This window comes from Heterocephalus glaber, unplaced genomic scaffold (genome assembly GCF_053883595.1).
Source record: "Heterocephalus glaber isolate CG9 unplaced genomic scaffold, H.glaber_assembly_v1.0 deba00000901, whole genome shotgun sequence".
NCBI classification, from domain to species: Eukaryota; Metazoa; Chordata; class Mammalia; order Rodentia; family Bathyergidae; genus Heterocephalus; species Heterocephalus glaber.
Genome location: NW_028258171.1, coordinates 10,619,614 through 10,640,283, shown reverse-complemented (window position 1 = coordinate 10,640,283; position 20,670 = coordinate 10,619,614). Strand labels below are relative to the sequence as shown.

General features: G+C 35.7%; 1 pseudogene; it reads left to right on the top strand.

Annotated features, from left to right (window-relative positions):
- The first annotated feature begins 1,575 nt into the window (after positions 1–1,575).
- Positions 1,576–5,483, top strand: LOC101709654 (receptor-interacting serine/threonine-protein kinase 2 pseudogene; annotated as a pseudogene).
- Positions 5,484–20,670: the final 15,187 nt, after the last annotated feature.

Here is a 20,670-nt window from a genome sequence, read left to right as displayed (position 1 = left end):
TATAGACTGGTAGAATGGATACAAAATAAGACTCAATGATAAACTGCCTACAAGAAACTCACTTCAGTGGTAAAGACACACAGAAACTGAAAATGAAAGAGTAGAAAATAATGTTCTAAGCGATGGTAACCAAAAGCAAACTAGAGTAGCTATTCTTATATTAGACAAAATAGACTGAAAAACAGTGGCCCCTCAAGTTACGACCAGCCTGACATATGAACAACTTGAGTTAATTAGGTTAACAGAAGATTCATTTGCCTCTTGTTATCTATAGGATGTACCCAGGTAAACATCCAGATCTCAGGTGTATTGACTTACAACCAACTAACAGCCCTTGGGAATCAATCAAGTTCATAAGTCAAGGGTCCACAGTACAAAGACTGTAAAGTGACAGTCACTATGTAATTGTCAATGGATCATGTTTATGAACCTCATTTTTAAAATAAAAATTATTAGATGTACAGGGAGAGAAAAGATACAATACAATAATAGTGGGAGACTTTAATACCCCACTTTAATCGATGGAGAGATCATGATGACAAAATCAGCAAAGAAGCATCACAGTGAAATTACACTGTAGGTCAAGTGGATTCAATGGAAATTTACAGAATATTTCATCCAATAGCTTCAAAGTACACATACTTTTCATTGGTCCATAGAACATTCTCTAGAATAGGCTATAAGTACACAAAACAATGTTCAACAAATGCAAAATGAATTGAAAACATTGTCTTTCTGTATTTTCTGATGATGGTGGAATAAAACTAAAACCAAACAGCTAATCAATATTCAGAAATTAAACAGAACAATGAAGATTTGATAACATGCTGCTGAATAAGTAATGGGTTATTAGAGAAATCAAAAGGGATTAAAAAGATTAAAATAAATGAAAATAGAAACACCACATACCAAAAGTTATGGGATATAAGAAAGGCAGTGCTAAGAGGGAAGTTGATAGCAATCAATGCCTGCATTATAAAAATAGGAATATTTCAAAGAAGCAACCTAATGCTGTATCCCAAGGCCTAGGAAAGCTAGAGTAAATGAAATCCAAAATTAGTAGAAGGAAATAAATAGCAAAGATAAGAGCAGAAATAAATGAATGGAGGCTATAAAAGTAACACAAAAGATGAAACAAAGAGCTGCTTCTTCTAAAAGATAAACAAAATTAATACACCTTTAACTAGACTAACCAGGAAAAAGAGCCAAATACATAAAATTAGAGATGAAAAAGAAACATTACAACTGATATCACATAAATATTGAAGTTTATTAGAGACTATTGAAAACGAGTATACACGAACAAATTGGAAAACCTAGAAATAGATAAATTTTTCAAAATATATAATCTACCAAAATTGCACCGTAAAGACACAGGAAAGCCAAACAGACCAACAACAAGTAGTGCGATTGAGTCAGTAATAAGTTTCCTTCCGGCGGGGGCGCGAGAGAAAGCGACTAGGGCTCCAGAGGCTCGGAAGGCTCCGGCCCGGCACGGCGGCCAGCGGGACGGCGGGGATGGGCGGCCTGGTGACCTAGCGCCCGGCGGGATCCGTGCCGCCCGCCACCGTCGCCATGAACCAGGAGCCCATCTGCAGCGCGGCCGGCCCACCACCAGGTTCCCCAAGTTCGCAGACCTGCGCTACCTGAGCCGAGGCGCCTCTGGCGCGTCCAGGTGGCTGTGAAGCACCTGCACACCCACACTCCGCTGCTCGACAGTGAAAGAGATGATGTCTTGAGAAGCTGAAATTTTACACAAAGCCAGATTCAGTTATATTCTTCCAATTTGGGGCATTTGCGTTGAGGCTGAATTTTTGGAAATAGTTACTGAATATATGCCAAACAGATCACTGAATGAACTGCTACATAGGAAAAGTGAATATCGTGATGTTTCTTGGCCATTAAGATTTTGCCTCTTGCATGAAATTGCACTTGGTGTAAATTACCTACACAATACTCCTCTACTCCATCATGACTTGAAGACTCAAAATATCTTGTTGGATAATGAATTCCACGTTAAAACTGCAGATTTTGGTTTATCAAAATGGCTCACGATGTTCCTCTCACAGTCACGAGGTAATTGTCTCTCCCTTCACCAGAAGGAGGGACAGTTGTCTATATGCCACCTGAAAACTATGAACCTGGACACAAACCAGGCCCAGCGTGAAGCATGATATATCTAGCTTTGCAATTATCACATGGGAAGTGTTATGCAGAACACAGTCTTTTGAAGAAGTCACCAATCCTTTGCAGATCATGTATAGTGTATCACAGGGATGTTGACATGACACTAATGAAGAAAGTTTGCCACTTGATATACCTCATCAAGCTCTGATGATCTCACTAATAGAATGTGGATAGGCACAAAACCTAGATGAAAGACCATCTTTCTTAAAATGTTGAATAGAACTTGAACCACTTCTGAGAACATTTGAAGAGATAACTTTTCTCGAAGCTGTTATCCAGCTAAAAGTTACAGAGTACTTCAAGTACTATTCACTTATGTGACAAAAAGAAAATGGAGTCACCGCTGAACATAGCTGTGAATCATAGTCCACAGGAGGAGTCCTGTGGATTCTCTCAGCTTCACAAAAGCAGTTCTTTTCTAGGAACTTTTAGGTCCCAGTCGGCTCCTCAAACCAAAGATTATTTTTACCTGTTAAAAACTCAAGACTGCTTTTCTATGAAGCTGCATCACTGTCTGGTAAATCACAGTTGGGATAATACTGTTTCTGCATTTCAAAGGGTGACATTGTGTGATCATAGCACCGCCCCAGGCTCTTTAGAAGTAAGAAATCCACTCTTGCTCTTGGCTGAAGGAAATTCAGAGCACCTGCAGCCTGGTATAACCCAGCAATGGGTCCAGAGGAAGAGGGAAGACATTGTGAGCCAAATGACTGAAGCCTGCCTTAACCAATCACTGGTTGCCCTTCATGAAAGAGGACTATGAACTTATTAGTACCAAGCCTACAAGGACCTCAAAAGTCAGACAATTACTGGACACCACTGATATCCAAGGAGAAGAATTTGGCAAAATTATAGTACAAAAGTTGAAAGATAACAAACAGATGGGTCTTCATCCTTATTCAGAAATACTTATGACTTCTAGATCACCATCTTTAAATTTCGTGCAAAATAAAACTTTGTAAGTGCATCTTTTTCGAGTTTATAAATGGTTATTTATATCCCTGGCACTTTGATGTTTTTATAAAATGCATGAGTACTAGAGGTGTTACTGAAGTTTTTGGGGGATAAATATCAGTCTCCTATGACATTGCAGTATTTTAAAAAGTAATATAAGTAAAAATCTTTGCATTTTGTTAAAAAAAAAAAAAAAGAAGTTTCCCCAAAAAGAAAAATCTGGTACTGGATGGCTTCATGGATGAATTTTGTCAAAATTTTAAGCTAGAATTAGTATCAGCTCCATCAAACTATTTGAAGAATGAAAAAAGAGAACTATTCTAAAATCATTCTGGAAGGCCAGCATTAGTCTGATACTAAAACTAGAAAAGGAAACAACAACAACAATGTGGAGAAAGGAAAAAAAATAGACCAATATCTCCAATAAACATAGTTGCACAAATTATCAATAAAATACTAGCAAAAGGAATCCAATAGCTCATGAGAAAGATCATTCATGACAAAATGGGATTTATTCCAGCAATGCGAGAATGGTTCTATGCACGTCAATAAGTATAATCACAGGAACAAAGGAAAAGACAAAAATCTTATGATTACTCAATAGATATAAAAATTCATTGGATAAAATTCAACATTCCTGCATGATAAAAACTCTGAACAAATTTTATGTATGGAAGGAACGTACTTCAGTACAACAAAAGTCACACAGAAGAAACCTACAGTCAACATCGTATTGAGTGGGGTAATGGTAAAGGTTTTTCCTTTAAGATCTGAATCAAGAAAATGATATGCATTGTTATCACCTATGTTCGATATAGTCCTGGAAGTCTTAGCTGGAGCAATTAGGCAAGTGGAAAGAAAGAAGTCAAATTATCCATATTTACAAATGAAATGATTTTATATAAAAAAACCCTAAAAGACTTCATTGAAAGATAAATGAATTTGGTAAAGTAGAATACAAAACACACAAAAGTCAGCAGCATTTCTACAAACCACCAATGAGCTTGAGGAGAAAGAAGTACTGAAACTAATTCCATTCATCAAAGCTACAAAAGTACCTAGGTATAAATTTAAAGACCTTTCCAAAGAAAATCATAAAGCTCATGAAAGAAATTGAACCAAGAACTGGAAAGATATACCTATTCATGGACTGGAAAGAATAAATATTGCTAAAATGTTGTGTTTGTCATGTGTTTGTCATGATGAGGGGTTTGTAAAGGGAAGCAAAATTTTGCCCTATACTTTTGTTTGTGAACTGAATTATTTGCACACAGAAGCATTTGTGAACCAAGGAATTACTGTATACATCTGCCAAAAGTTTAACATTTAGAATATAGAAGAAAATTTAAAAACTCAATAGAATGTAATCCAATTAAATATTGGACAAAAGTTAGACTTCCTTAAAGAAGAAATTCAAGTAGACAACAAATTTATGAAATGTACTCAACTTCATTAGGCATCAGAGAAATGCAAATTAAAACCACAGAATCACCTCCCCCAGCTAGAATGGGTGTTATAGAAAGACAAAAAACAACAAATGTTGGTAAGGATATTGCTAAAAGGAAACTCTCATACACTATTGATAGAAATTTAAATTAATGAAGCCAGTATGTAAAACAGTATGGAGTATGCTCAAGAAACTAAATTAGGCCTGTCATATGACCCAGCTATCTCACTTCTGGGCATGTAACCAAAGGAAATGAACTCAATGTATCCAAGGGATATCTGGATACTCCTGTTTGTTGCTGCATTATTCACAACAGGTAAGATATAGAATCAATCTAGATGCCCATTAACAGATGGGTGAATAAAGAAAATGTGGCCTACATATTTGGTGTCAACAGTGGAATAATATTCAGCCATAAATGAATGATGTCCCATTGTTTGTAGCAAAATGGATGGAAGTGGAGGATGCTAAATTAAATAAAGTAAGCCTAATGCAGGAAACTTAATGTCACATATTTTTTCTCATATGTGGATATTAAAAAAGTCAACTAGGATATATAGATATGTTAGAAGATGTGAAAAGTGAAGGCAAGGAAAAACAGTGGGAAGTTAGATAAGGGTTACCCAAACACAGTTAGATGGAAATAGTAAATTCTAGGGTTCTACAGACAGTGTGAGGAGAATAGTATATAATAACTCATTATATGTTTATGCATAGCTAGAAGAGAGGGGCTCAAAGTCTCCAGTCACAAGGTAATGATAAAAATATTAATAACCTTGATTTGATCAGTATGTAGTACACATATATATCAAAACAACAAACTGTACCCCATAAATATGTACAATTATTATGTGCTAATCAAAATTTAAGAAGGTTGAAATACTATCCTGGTCTGACCATTTTACACTGCATACTTGTATTGAATTATTACACTATGCCCATAAATTTAAACAGTGAAAATAAAAAGTTGGACACAAAAAAACATACCGTTGCATTATTTTTATAATAAATGTATATCCCTACCTCAGGCTGTGGACCCATGATCCATTCAATAAAGGTAATGAAAAATTATTAGCACATATAAAATTAGGAAACTCAGGAACTGAATTTTTTCCAGACTTCATAGGAACCAGGACTGACAGCCACTAGTTGTGCTATCTTGATCACCTTTTCTCTTCAGGATTGTATGGCTGCTCTTATTTTTTGTGTTTCTGTCTCCTCCACCTTTCATACACACAAATTTTACATGATTATGTAACATGTAAACATCAGTGGCAGCTACTATTATTATTATTATCAGTTTCCCTGGGTCTTAATTCAAATTCTGAGACAGAATATGAAGAGGATGAAATTAATATTTTTTGAAAGTCGAGAATTGAAGGGAAGGCGGAGGGAGAGTAAAAATGATCAGGACTTGCTATGCATAAATACCAATCTCCCAAGTCAGATGTAATTACTAGGTATTACAAACATGTACTAATACATGTTTTAAAAAATAAAAAATATTATCTTCTTAATCCAATCAGCTGTGATCAGAAAGAATAGGGCCTTGTGGCTTAATACATCTAATTCTGCCCAACATCCCGGGCTGCGGGTGGAGGAAGTTTCTAGATGATATGGTTCTAGAGGAAGCAGGCAATGAAGTGCCCCAAATATGTAATTAGAGTATCTTTGGATATTGCTATTCCTATGCATAATTTTTGTTTGATTATTTTTCCTCCTTATATTTTCTAAGTTGTCTGCAATAAACATGTTATTTTTCATAGCATAAGTATTTTCAAAAAGAAAAATAGTTGGAGAAAGTGCAGCACTATAAGGACATGTGACCAGCAAGGTTGGTGGAAAAAAAGGAATTAGAAATATCTTGATTTAAGTATAATATTTAATATTTAAGTACATTTAAGTATATATTATAAGTATTATAAGTAATATTATAAGTAATATTTAAGTATAATATTTAATATTTAAGTGTAATTTGTGTGTCTGTGCATCACAAGTAATACAGTGGTACCTCAATTCATGAATTTAATTTATTCCATAACCTTGGAAAAGATGGCCATGTTTTTGTTTGTCACCTGACGCAGAGTTCTGAACAAAAACAAAATTTTGCTAAATGCTTTTGTTTGCAAACCAAATTGTTCACAAACAAATGCATTCATGAACTGAGGCACCATTGTACTTGATTCTCCGGCAGCTAATGAGGCTGTCTTGAGACTTTTGAAAAGGGAACAGGGGCTTTACTTAGGGTGAAGGTTTGCAGAACTGTGGAAGAGGACTTCCCCACACATTTTACCAATTAAGAGTGTATATCTCAGGAAAATCGATGTTATTGAAGTAACAAAAAAGTTTTTTCTATGAAAATATATTTTCATTTTAAAGCCCTTTACATCATTTCTAAATCAAATATTTAAAAAATCAAATATATGCATTTGCAAATAAGAAAAAAGATTTGAAGATCTGAGCATTTTCATCGGGATCTGTGATTGGTAGATCATTTACGGGCATAGATGTTTTCATTAAAGTTATAACTTTCATTCAATTTTTTTTATTATTTTGTATATATATATTTTAAAAATATTATTTAATTGGTACATTTTACGTACACAATATAATGACATTCATCATTGGAAATTTGCACCTTTACCTAATCTCTCTTGGTTCTTATTTTTCCCCCTTTCCCTGCCCTCCCTTCAACCGCTTCATCCCTCCCTATTTACAAAGACTTTGTTTCCATTTTTACATTTTCTCATATTAATTCCATTCCCTTCTTTCCTTTCTCTTACTCAACCCACTTCCCCTTCCCCTTTTCCCCTTTTCTTCCTATTTCACATTACTTATTATACTTTTTAGTCCTTATTTACACTTTCAGTTTCTCACACTAGACAAACTGTTCAGTATTTACATGTGTGTCCTGTTTATTTCACTTAAGAGTATCTCCTCAATGTGCATCCATTTAGCTATAAATTTCTCTAATTTCTCATTTTTTGTGGCTGAGTAGTACTCCATTTTATAAAAAGAACACATTTTCTTTATCCAGTCTCCAGTTGATGGGCATGTGAGCTGCTTCTAAGTTTTAGCTATTACAAATTGTGCTGCTATGAACATGGGTGCACATATATCACTGTGGTGTGATTCTTTTATTTCTTTGGGGATGATACCCAGCAGGGGAATAGCTGGGTCAAAAGGGACTTCCAGTCCTAGTTCTTGAGGTATCTGCATACTGATTTCCACAGTGGTTGCCGGAGTCTACTCTCCCACCAGCAGTGGAGTGGGTTCATCTTTCCCCACAGCCCGCCAGCATTTGTTATTGGTTGTATTTATGATAGCAGCCATTCTTTCTGGGGTGAGGTGGAATCTCAGTGTTGTTTTCCTTTGCATCTCTTGAATGACCAGTAATGTTGAACACTTTTTCATATGTTTATTTGCTATTTCTACTTCTTTGTCTGAGAAATGTCTGTTCATTTCAGATGTCCATTTTCAGATTGGGTCTTTAAATTTGGGAGGTCTGATCTTTTTAAGTTCTTTATAGATTCAAGATAGTAGACCTTTGTCTGAGGAACAGCAAGTGAAGATTTTTTTCCCACATTGTGGGTTGTCTCTTCACATTGTTGGTGGTTTCTCTTGCTGTGCAGAAGCTTTTTAATAAGAAGAGATGCCACTTGTTGATTGTTTGTGCTAGTCCATGGGCAACTGAGGTTTTGTTCATAAAATCTTTTCCTACACCAGTGTCTTCAAGAGTTCTACCTAACCTCTGTTCCAGCTGGTTCAGTGTTTCTATTTTAATATTTAGATCTTTAATCCATTTTGATTTTAGTTTAGTGCATGGTGAGAGATATAGGTCTAATTTTAATCTTTGGCAAGTTGAAACCCAATTTTTCCAGCACCATTTATTAAAGAGGCTATCTTTCCTCTAGTGAGGGTGTTTGGCTTCTTTATTGAAGATGAGATGGCTGAGTATGTCTGGAGTTGTTTAGACATCTTCTAATCTGTTCCACTGGTCCTCAGGTCTGTTTCTTTGCCAGTATCATGCTGTTTTTGTCACAGTAGCTTTGTAGTATAGTTTTAAATTGGGGATTGTGATACCCCCTGCCATGTCTCTGTTATCTAGAATTGCTTTTGCTATTCTGGATCTCTTCTTGTTCCAAATGAATTTTTGGATTGTTTTCTGAAGGTCCATGAAGTATGCTACTGGGATTTCAATTGGGATTGCATTGAATCTATATAGCAGTTTGGGAAGTATGGCCATTTTCACTATGTTGATCCTTTCTACCCAGGAGCAAGTGATGTCTCTCCATTTTCTGATATCCTCTTCAATCTCTCTTTTCAAAGTGCTATAGTTTTCGGAGAAGAGGTCTTTGATTTCTTTTGTTAGGTTGATTCCTAGGTATGTCAGTTTTTTAGATGCTATTGTGAAAGGAATTGTTTGCCCTATGTCTCTCTCAGTGAGTCTATTGTTCATGTAGAAGAAAGCTATTGATTTTGTGTGTTGACTTTGTATCCAGCTACTCTACTGAATTTGGTTATTAAGTCTAGAAGACTTTTGGTGGAGTTCTTAGGGTCTTCTCGAGTATTATGTCATCTGCAAATAATGACAATTTGACTTCTTCATTTCCTATCTTTATTCCTTTTATTTCTTTCTCTTGTCTAATTGCCGTGGCTAATGTTTCCAGAACTATATTGAACAAGAGTGGTGATAGTGGACATCCTTGTCTTGTTCCTGATTACAGTGTGAAGGATTTCAGTTTTTGACCATTTAGTACAATATTGGCTGTTGGTTTTTCATAGATGGTGTTTATCACATTGAGGTAGAGACCATCTATTCCAATTTTCTGGAGGGTTTTATCATAAATGCATGTTGGATTTTTGTCAAATGCTTTTTCTGCATCTATGGAGATAATCTTATGATTTTTGTTCTTGTCTCTATTGATACAGTGTATTACATTGATTGATTTGCGTAAGTTGAACTATCCCTACATCCCTGGAATTAATCCCACTTGATCAGGGTGTACGATCTTCTTGATGATCTTCTGTATTCTATTTGCCTGTATCTTAATAAGTATTTGTGCATCTATGTTCATTAGTGAGATTGACCTGTAGTTGTCTTTTTGGGTTGGGTCTTTCTCTGATGCTTGCTTCCAGGAATGAATTTGGGAGTATTGCTTCCCTTTCAATTTCATTGAAGAGTTTAAACAATAGTGGTAGTAGTTCCTCTCTAAATGTCTTGTAGAATTCAGCAGTGAAGCCATCAGGACCTGGGCTTTTCTTAGTTGGTAAGTATGGGGGTCTCCTTGAAGAGAGACGGGGGCTTGAAGACTGTTTACGATGAGAAAAAAGAAAAGAAGGACATGGGGGACCCAGAGCCATATGAGACTAAGGGTCTTTATTCTTTGAAGCAAGTACATTTTATACTGTTCTCAACAGGCAGAGAAGCAAGGAAGAAGATGCAGCTGCAAGGCTAAAAATTGTTGCTGGGAACCAGTCATGCTTTAGGCAAATATTTAAAAAACACTGCGGCCTTGTTAATGATTTATAGATAGGCTCTCCCCTGATTTCTTGGGCACTAGAGAGTGTCTCAAGGGCCTGTGTGCTCTGCCCCAATTCTCGGGATGCTGAGCCAAGAAAACTATCTGTAGTCTCCTTGTTCTGGCATGCCAAGAACCTCGGAATCAGTCACGTGATCATCAGGAGGCGAGCAGCATGTCCTGAGACGACCTCTCAAAGGTAAGTTTTTAATTATGGTTTCAATTTCAGTGATTGATATTGGGTCGTTTAGAATTTTTAGGTCTTCTTCATTCAACTTTGGTAATTCATACTTATCTAGGAATCTGTCCATTTCTTCTGTGTTTTCCATCTTATTGGCATATAGGGTCTGGAAGTAGGTATTGATGATCCTCTGGATTTCTGCAGGGCCCATTGTAATTTCACCCTTTTCATTCCTAATTGCATAGATTTGGGCTTTTTCTTTCCTTTTTTTTTAAGGTTGCCTAAGGGTGTGTCAATTTTGTTTATTCTTTCAAAGAACCAACTCTTGGCTTCATTGATTTTTTTGTATTGTTCTCTTAGTCTTCATTGCATTGACTTCTGCTCTGATCTTTATAATTTCCTCTCTTGTATGAATTTTGGATTTGTCCTCCTCTTCTTTTTCCAGAAGCTTGAGGTTCAGCATCAGATTGTGTAACTGAGCTTACTGTGTTTTCCTAATATGAGTACTCACTGCTACGAATTTCCCTTGTAAGACTGCTTTCATTGTGTCCCATAGATTCTGATATGTTGTATTGGCATTGTCATTTAGTTGTAGGAACTGTCTGATTTCTTCTTTAATTTCCTCTATGACCCATTGGTTATTCAGAAGTGTGTTGTTCAATTTCCATGTGTTTATGAAATTCTTGCAGTTTATTATGCTATTGATCTCCAATTTCATCACCTTATGGTCTGATAATATACAGGGGATAACTGCAATTCCTCTGCATGCAGTTAAACACGTTCTATGAGCAAGTACATGGTCTATTTTAGAAAACAACCCATGAACAGCTGAAAAGAATGTGTATTCTGATTTTGTGGGGTTGGAAACTCTGTAAACATCTGTTAAATTCATGTATTCAAGAGTTTGATTGAGTTCTAGTATTTCATTACTTAGTTTTTGTCTAGTTGATCTATCTATTTGTGACAGTGGGATATTGAGGTGCCCCACTACTATTGTTTTAGTGCATATATGACTTTTCATGTCTGTTAGTATTTGTTTTATATAGTTGGGCACACTAGTGTTTGGTGCATATATATTTATGATTGTCATCTTTTCCTGTTGGATTATTCCCTTTACAAGTATGTAGTGTCCTCTTTTGTGTCTCTTAATCAGTGTTGGTTTGAAATCCACTTGATGTGCAAAGAAAATAGCTACTCTTGCTTTTATTCAGGTTCCCATCACATGGAGTATTGTTTTCCACCCTTTAACTTTCAATCTATGAGGTTTTTTTTGAATTAAGTGTGTTTTTTATACACCACATATTGTAGGATTTGGCTTCTTGGTCCATTCTGCCAGTCTATTTCTTTTGATTGGTGAATTGAGAACATTAACATTGATGGTTATAACTGATATGTATTGACTTTTCATTGTCATGACAGTTTCTTTTTGTTGGATTCTCCCCCTTGACATTTAATTTTTTGTTGCACCCAATGGATTCATTCTCCTGTCCTTTCTGGGGTTGTGATCCTCATTGTCTGTACCTAGCATATTATCTAAAAATTCTGTAGTGCTGGTTTGGTATTCATGAAGTTCTTAAGGTGCTCTTTGTCATGAAAGTGCCTTATTTCTCCATCAATCTTGAAAGATAGTTTTGCTGGGTACATCAATCTGGGTTGGAGGCTGTTTTCCTTTAGGGCTTGAAATACATCGCTCCATGCTCTTCTTGCCTTGTGGGTTTGTGTTGAGGAGTCTGCTGTAATTCTGATGGGCTTTCCTTTGTATGTGATTTGTTTCTTTTCTCTAACTACATGTAGAACTTTGTTCTTCTGTTGTGTTTCTGGAATCTTAACAATTATATGCCTATGTATAGATTTTTTTTGATCAAGGCTATTTGGAGTCCTATATGCCTCACTTATCTGTATGTCAAGTTGTTTTCCCCTGCTTGGGAAGTTTTCTGCCATTACTTCTGTGAAGAGTTTTTTTTATGTCATCTCCACTCTCTCCTGTTTCTTCATTGACTCCAGTCAGTCTTATGTTATTCTTCTTTGCATTGTCTAGCAGCTGGTGGATTGATTTCTTGTGGTCCCTTACTATTTTAAAGCAATTTTTATTTTCCCAGTCACTAATTGCAATCTTATCTTCTATATCTGAAATTCTGTCCTCACATTGGCTTATTCTGCTGTGTAGACTTTCAATGGAGTTTTTAATCTCCTGGAAATCTGTATGTATCTGTTTTATGGATTCCATTTGTTTCCTATGTTGGGATTCCTTCATGTTCCTCAGCTCCTCTATTTTTTTTTAATCTGTGTTGGCTCTAGATTTATTATTCATATCTTGCACTATGGGCACAATCTCTGCTGTTATCTGAGAAATTATTTGTGATTTTATTTTTTCCAGATCCTCTTTTGTTGCCTGTTCAGGGAGTCCAGGTGTTTGAGTATCAGAGTGTTCCATCTCATTTCCCTTTGGGGTTGCTGTAGGTGATCTGGAAGTCTGATATTCTGGTTTTGAGACTTGTTTATGTGTCTTCTCATTTCACCAGGTGGGGGGTGCTGGAATGGTGGCCCAGAAGCCCCTTCTTCTGGGCTGTGAGTGATGGAAAGGTGTCCTTAAAGCCCCTTCCTCTGGGCTGGGAGCAATGGAATCATTTTTGTATATTTTTATGATACCTAATAAATACATCCATTGTGGGGAACTGGTACATATTATTTACTTATTTTTGCTATGGAGATTACTCAGAATCAGCTGTTAAGTCCTGTATGGTAAACATCACACAGGAGAGGAACATTTGTAAAGAGTAAAGTATGATCCATCTTTATCAACAGAGCAGAATAATTGCAGGATCGTCCTTAATAAGAAATGGAGAAGGAATAGTAGATCTGGGTTGGATATTTCTGGAACCATAATAAATGTCATTTAACATGTTGCAAAATATTTTTACAATAAGACTTAAAATTTTGTTTTATCTTTTATCTTTTATATTGCTATGGAAGGGGAGCATGCAGAATTATTCTTTATCTCAAGGAGCAAATATAAAGTTCAAAATCTATGATACATATGTGGTTTGGTAATTATTTGTATTCTTCTCCTTTGGCATAAATACTCAAATATCATTCCAATGCAACATAATTTTATAGGTTCATTTAAGTGACCAGATCTCTACTTGATCTTTGTTCTATTTCTTGGATCTTTATTGGCCTTTTCTTCCAATTACATCTTTTAGTCTCCTGTTTCCCCACCAAAATATTTATTGAATATTTTTAATTATTTGGTGCTATATTTGGTATCCAGGATGCAAAGATATATCTTTGACTTCTTGAATGTTGAACCTAGTGGGGGTAATATATAATCATGAGAAAATTCACAACACTTTGTGAAAAAACTCACACTATGTGAAATTGCTACAGAGCTCGGAGAGGAGAACAACTAACCTGAAAAAATAAAGGAACTGTTGGCTCTTAAATAAGCTAATTATATTTGCTCCTTTGCCTTGACAGTCTGGTTTAAGTTTGTTGCCTCAGGTTAATTATTACTAGCTCTCTCTTTTACTATCAAAAGTACGCAAATATGAAAAGTAAGTTACATGGTCATTCTACTTTTTAAGGATGAAACTTAAAATATTGGTTAGATCCTGGCTATCAAAACACATGTATACCCAAGCGAGCAGTCTGAATAGTGTTAGGGGATCCCGAGTTTCTTTTTTCTTTTTTTTTTTTTGTTCTTATAAAGATTTATTTTTCCTCCAAATTTATTGTGCTTTTCTATAGTGATGTGAAAAGTCTTCATTTCCCTTTTCCCAAGTGTTGAAGTTCAAAAAGTCAAGTCTTAACCATAGATTAATCTTCATCTTTTCAATGTCTTGTATGTTGATTTAGTTTCATATGTATTTATATTAGTTTTCCTCGGGGATTTATACATCAATATATATATTCCTACACAGATATATACAAGCTCTTTATCCTCATCTTACCACTTGAGACTACAACTTTAAGTATGTTTTACACAGCTGTTCTTTGGTCAAGGTCATTTGCAAGAGCAAGTCGGTTTCTGAAGAAATCTTGTTTTGTAGGTGAAGGATCCACTGAGGGATTCTCATTAGTTTTTTCCCCTATATTCTGATCCACTGGAGCTAAAAATCTGGAAATGGGAAAGCTTTCATGTCACCACCAGCCCCAAGGACCACAGAAATCTTCACCAGTTGCATTCCCATTTTTCCTTTTAAAGAGTTAGCGGAAGGAGCTGCGAAAGCCCCCTTTCTGGTCTTGCCTGGGATTTTGATTGCTGAAAGATGTTTGTTCATTTTCTCTTTCTTCCTTTGGACAGAAGCAGGTGTTGTCTTCTAAATGCATTTCTTCCAAATAGGTCTGTTTTTTGCTTTGGGACCTCTGTTGGGGGAAGAAGGTCCGCGGAGCGCCGCGGGCGGAGGTGGCTGCCTGGATCCCGAGTTTCTAAGAGACAGTGATGTTTCTGAAAGACAGCTCAGGTGGCAGCATGGAGAAAGGATTAGAAGAGAACAGTTGCATCAGTTTAAGTGTTTACTGCGGTTGTCCATATCTCAGGAGATGAGGATCTGAATTCAGATAAATACTGGGGTTAGAATAAAAGGAAATTAAGAGAATAACATATGGAATATTTATATTTCCTTGTTAGTTACAGGAATATCAAATAATGCTATGAATATGCTATGATTTTAAATGACTACTGTTGATTTTCTGAAGTATAATTAATATTATATACAATCATAAACTTGGAGTCCTTCAGTTAGTTATTTGAAACAGTTATTTGAGTGTGATTAGTGGACAATAAATTTTGTAGGCTTGTTTTATGAGAGACCAAATTTGACTTAATAAATATTTTTTGAAATTATACATGGAAATTTTATGCTTTTAACTGTCAGAATAAACCAGTAGCAAAATAATTTAAAAATATTTCATCTATAACTTAAGATCTAAAGATTTACTAATTTTTCCATTTTCCCCTACATACTTATATGTAGGAGTCTCACTGTTTACCAGTCTCAATACTCTTCACTGGGAGTAGTAGGCAGCTGTGTAACATTTTTATGGGAGTCATAAATCCAGCTGTTTTTATTTTCCATACCCAAGTTCCTATAGTAACCAGTGACATTCAGTGCTGACATAATGGTTCATGCTGAATGAAAACTGCTTTTGCTTTTACTCAGATGCATTGCAATTGCTTAATACCCTCTAATTTTCTACCTTTCACATATTTTCATTTCATATCCGTTCTGCTCCAATCCATCTCCTAACATGTTTCTTAGTTTGAAAATGTAGCAATCACAATTTTTCTCAACATAATCACCTAATTCAGACATAGTGTTGAAATTCACCAAACAGATGAGTGCATTTTAGACAGTCCAGATTCCAACAGGTTAACCAGAAGCAATTCTCATAACACTAACATACCTTAGTGTTTTAATATATCCTTTTAGCTTGAATCACAGCAAATTCAACTGAGCTCTGTTGTGAGCTAGATCAAGTTTTAAAAAAGTTTAAAAGAATTTAGTTTTTAGTGCAATTTTAGGTTCAGAGCAGAATAGAACAGAAGGTGCAGAGATTTCCCATATACCCTGTACCCCACACTGTAGATAGCCTATTCTATTATCAACACCCCCCACCAAATGAGCACATTTGATATAACTGAAGATGGTGATACATTGTTACTCAAAGTCTATTATTTTCAGTAGGCTTCACTCTTGCTGTTCTACATTCTATGGATTTTGAAAGAGGTATAAGACATGTATCCACCATACTAGTATATACTGTATAGAGTGGTTTCAATTCTCTAGAAATCCTCTGTGTTCTTCTATTCATCCTTTCTTACCTCACAACAATGAATTCCCTTTTTAATGTCTCCTTAGCTTTGCTTATACCAAATAGTCATATAGTTGGAATCAAGCTCTTACTCATCACTTAAGTTGTATCTCAACTCTCTTCTTTTGAGAGAGGCCTTGTCTAGAGTAGATCCTTATATCTTTACTCGGCCACTTTGATTAATGTTAGCCATCTAGTTATTTTTTTGTAATATTTACTTAGTCAAAATTATCTTGTTTAATTATTATTTGCTTCCTCCTGTGAAATGTCTATGAAAGAACAGACGTTGAATGCTTTTTCATAAATCTATCCTCATTCCTCAGTGTGTGACCAATGGTAAGGGGTTGTTGGGTTTTCACCCAGTGAAGGAATGAATGAGTAGGTGAATACCTTTGTAGGGTGTTATAAAAGAAGCACTTGATATACTGTCAGTGCTTAAATGGTAGTTTTTAGTGTCTTTAACTATTTAATTATTATTTGTTTTTAAAAGATGTTAAGTCTTTATTCAGAAATAAAAGATGTTTGTAAATAAACCCTCCACACATAAGCTTACTTGGAGGCTACCATGTGTTTCTTTCTGTAATCCTGACTGACATAACCTCTTTGTTCACCAAAGAATTGCTTGTTACTTTTAAAATTCAGCACTGTTTGTTTCTGATTTAACTTTTTAAGAGCTATTATCCCAATATCCAAGTAGGAATAACTACTCTTTTCTTTGTTGTTTTTATTTTTCTTGTATGCATACTTCACAGCACCTACCTAGTGTTAAAAGTACCAATAACCTTTACTAGACCATGTGCTTGAGGAAGGGGCTTATGTCTTATTTGTGTTGGTATCTTTACTGCCAAGGACAATAGTAGATAGTAATAGTGGATATTAGTCATTGCTTGCTAAGTGTATGATGCTGAGATGTATCTGGTACCATATCTGTGACAAGAGTTTATATTTTCATCATGATTGCCAAGACCTCAAAGGCAGGCTCACAATGCTGACTTTAGGAAATTCAGTGGATTAACATTTCTTTTGAGGTTATTGTCTTAGACTGTTTTGTACTGCTGTAACAGAATACCATAGATGGTGTAATTTATGAACAATAGAAATTTATTGCTCACAGTTCTGGAGGTTAAAGTTAAGGTTAGGGTCTAAGATACTGGGTCTTCCATAGGGAAGAAGTGCCATGTCCTTACATGGCAGAAGAGCAGAAGAAGGAATTCTTACTTCTTTTTCTTTTTTTTTTGTACTTGGGAAGATTGAACTCAGGACCTTGCACTTGCAAGGCAGGCACAGTGCCACTGAGCTAAATCCCTGGCCCTAGGAGCACTTACTTCTATAAGCTCTTTTTATAGCAACATTAATCTACTTATTAAGGCCATGAGGCTCACGACCTAAGAATTCACCCAAAAGCCCCACCTCCTAATACCCTACCCTGTGGATCAATATAAATAACTATATACATATACTATGGAATGGTGAACAAAATCAGTTTATGAAAAATAATGTTTTGTGCTAAGATATAGTCCTTCTAGATCAAAGTTAGGTTTCAGTGCTTTTCAAATGTTGTAGGCTTTGTCCTATTCTTGAAACTGGTTCCTCCATTTGTTTAAACAATTGAAACTTCAAAGGGCAAATAACCTTGATTGATTGTGTATTATAAGGGTAATATGTTAAGGATTACTACAAGTTATGTTCCAGTTTTATATTATATGTAATTAATAACTTAATGGCCTTAACATTAGTATTAGCGGAAATATATATTATTCTCCATTTCTTTTGTAAATGGTATTAAAGCAGTAAATTAAAATTCACCTGCATTGTAGAAGAATAAGAAGAAAGCAGTTCTATTACTTATTTAAATGTCTGCTAAGAAAAATTCACATAACATGCAATTCAAATAAACCACTTAATCATAGGAAGCTTTCACTAAGAGTCTTGTTATTGGCTTCAAATCTACCAGGCCTGGTGCACATTAATCTGTATAGATTATTTTATTCTTTCTTTAGGGAATGAAGGCCTCATGACTAAATTCTACTAGGCGTGTAATGACTTTCTTAATTACTCAGTGAAGATTTTAGAGTCAGTATTTCACAAAACATTAAATACCGGGTCTGTGTCTTTGAGACCTCAAAAGCAGAATCAACCTTAGGCAGAGGAAAGTTGGAAGCCACATGTGTGGTATGATACGGGAGTGGAAAAGATGTACCCATCAATATATATCTTTCCAATAGTCTAAAGTATTGTCTACATTTTTCATTGACATTATTTATTACACTTTATCTTAGCCAAAAGGCTGAGAAGCGATAACATTATTTATTTTGAATTACATAGTCTTTATGAATATAGTGGTGCTTTTGTTTGTGAACAATTTTATTCACAAATAGCAGTGTTTGGCAAGTTTGTTTTTGTTTGTGAACTCTGCATTGGGTGACAAACACAACCATGGTCATCTTTCCTGCACAATCACAAATGTGACCATTTTCCCTAGAATTTTGGAATGCATTAAGATTGCAAAATGAGGTACCACTGTATACCATTTTAATGTAAGGACTAGAACATTTGATAGTGAAATCCTATTTGTCAATAAGCAATGCTGGACTCCTAAATACAGATATGTTTATAAGTGAGTGTGGTGCCCCTAGAATTCTATGTCTGGTCCTTCTCTCTTTTCTCTTCTATTCTTATGCTTGAGGATTTTTATCTCTTTCCACAAAAATATCAGTATTTTCTAAAAGTTTCTGATAGACTACCTGTTAGTCATCTTTTCCATCATAGGAACAAAATACCTGACATTTGCAACTTAAAGGAAAGGCTTATCTTGGCTTATGGTTTTTGTGGGTTCAGTCCATGATCATTTGGCTCTAAGAGAAATAACATGGAAGAGGGTCATGGCAAAGGGATGTTGTTGAATCTATTGATGAGTATAGTGCCCCGATGATTCAGTCTCCTTCCAAAGGCCTCACCTCTGAACACATAAGACTTTTGGGGGACATTTTAGATCTAAACGATTAGGCAATCTCTGTCAGGTTCACCTGCTCACTAAAATGAAAAGTGTTGGGGACCCAGCTGAACCTGCTGTACCAGGCTCTAGCAGTGGTATATGACCTGCAGCCTATCTTTTTTGCCCCCTTTTTTTGAATGAAGAGGAATGGGCCATATATAAAGATGTGTAATGTAGTTAATGTATAGAAGTAACAACATTTTCTTTACTTTTAAATATTTTTTAGTATAACATTGAAGGAAGTGGGGGGAGAGGCAAGCTGCAGGCTGCATCCAGCTGCAAGGCAGGGTATTAATGTGGAAGAGGAATTGAAATATTTTTATGCTTCCCAAGGAATCACTGACCTGTGCATTAGTGGCTCTTTGCCTAGATCTTGGGGTCTTACCTTTCTCTCTGTGTTTAAAAGCTAAAATATAATTTACACATTATAAAAGTTACCATTTGAAAGTGTATAATTCAGTAGTTTTTAGTATAATCACCAAGTTGTGTAACCATGTCTATCATCCGAGAAAAATATGAGGCAAGTGCTTTGGAGAATTCAGTGATGTGAAGGAGTTCACAAGACATGAAGTAAAAGGACTAGACATAGCCTGAATACTTCAGATGCTCACATTAGATACTGTGCAGTTTCTTGACTTTTAAAGTAACATTTGAGATCTCTCTGGGGAAATAATACACAGTGGGGCTGCTAGTGGTTGAGAGAATAAAAAAAGTCCCAAATTCACAAGATAAAAATTATCACTCAATGTGGTACCTGTGATGTCTCTGTGTGTGTAGCATTTACGCTGAAAAAGAATGTCTGCCAGATGTGGTGGTGCATTTCTGTAATTCCAGCTACTCAGGAAGCAGAGGCAAAAGGATTGCAAATTTGAGGTTAGCCTGGGCAATTTAGTGAGAACTGTCTCAAAATTTTAAAAAATGAGAGCTAGGGATATAGTTCAATTCATAGTAACATTTGAAAAAAGCCTCTTTCAAAATAATATACTTTTCTTCCTTTGCTGTTTTATTTTTAAACTTAAAAAAATTTTTATTAGTACATGTTTCCAGTAAATACAGTTAACATTGATCTTGGGGAGTGGGTACACGTATGTAATATAGCTTGTTTCTTATTAACCCACTTCCCCTTCCCTCCTCCTTCCCTCCCTCTTCCTCCAATCCCCTATCTCAATTTTCATTCTTCTTGATATCATCCATCTTAGCTCATGTTATGCCATATATTTACATTCATTAAGGCTATTAAGTTCCTGTACATGGGATATTTTTATTCTACTTATTTTTCTTTCCCTTCCTCTTCACCCTTCACCCTTGTTCCCTTGGACCCCTTCCCTACTGCAAGAGATCCATCCCCTTGTCCCCTTCTGTCCATTCTTTATTATTCTATTTGTTTGTACTTTGCCTCAGTCAAATGTGAAATAAACCAGACATAAAACTTAAGTATACTTCTAATGGAATCCTAGTTGCCTTCTGGCAAGAGAGCTTCTCTGACCAATTTCTTCTTTGCATTTCATAAAGCAAACTGTGGAAGACTGTTGCCTGTATTGTCAGAGGTGAAGATGAGCCGTCTTCGGAG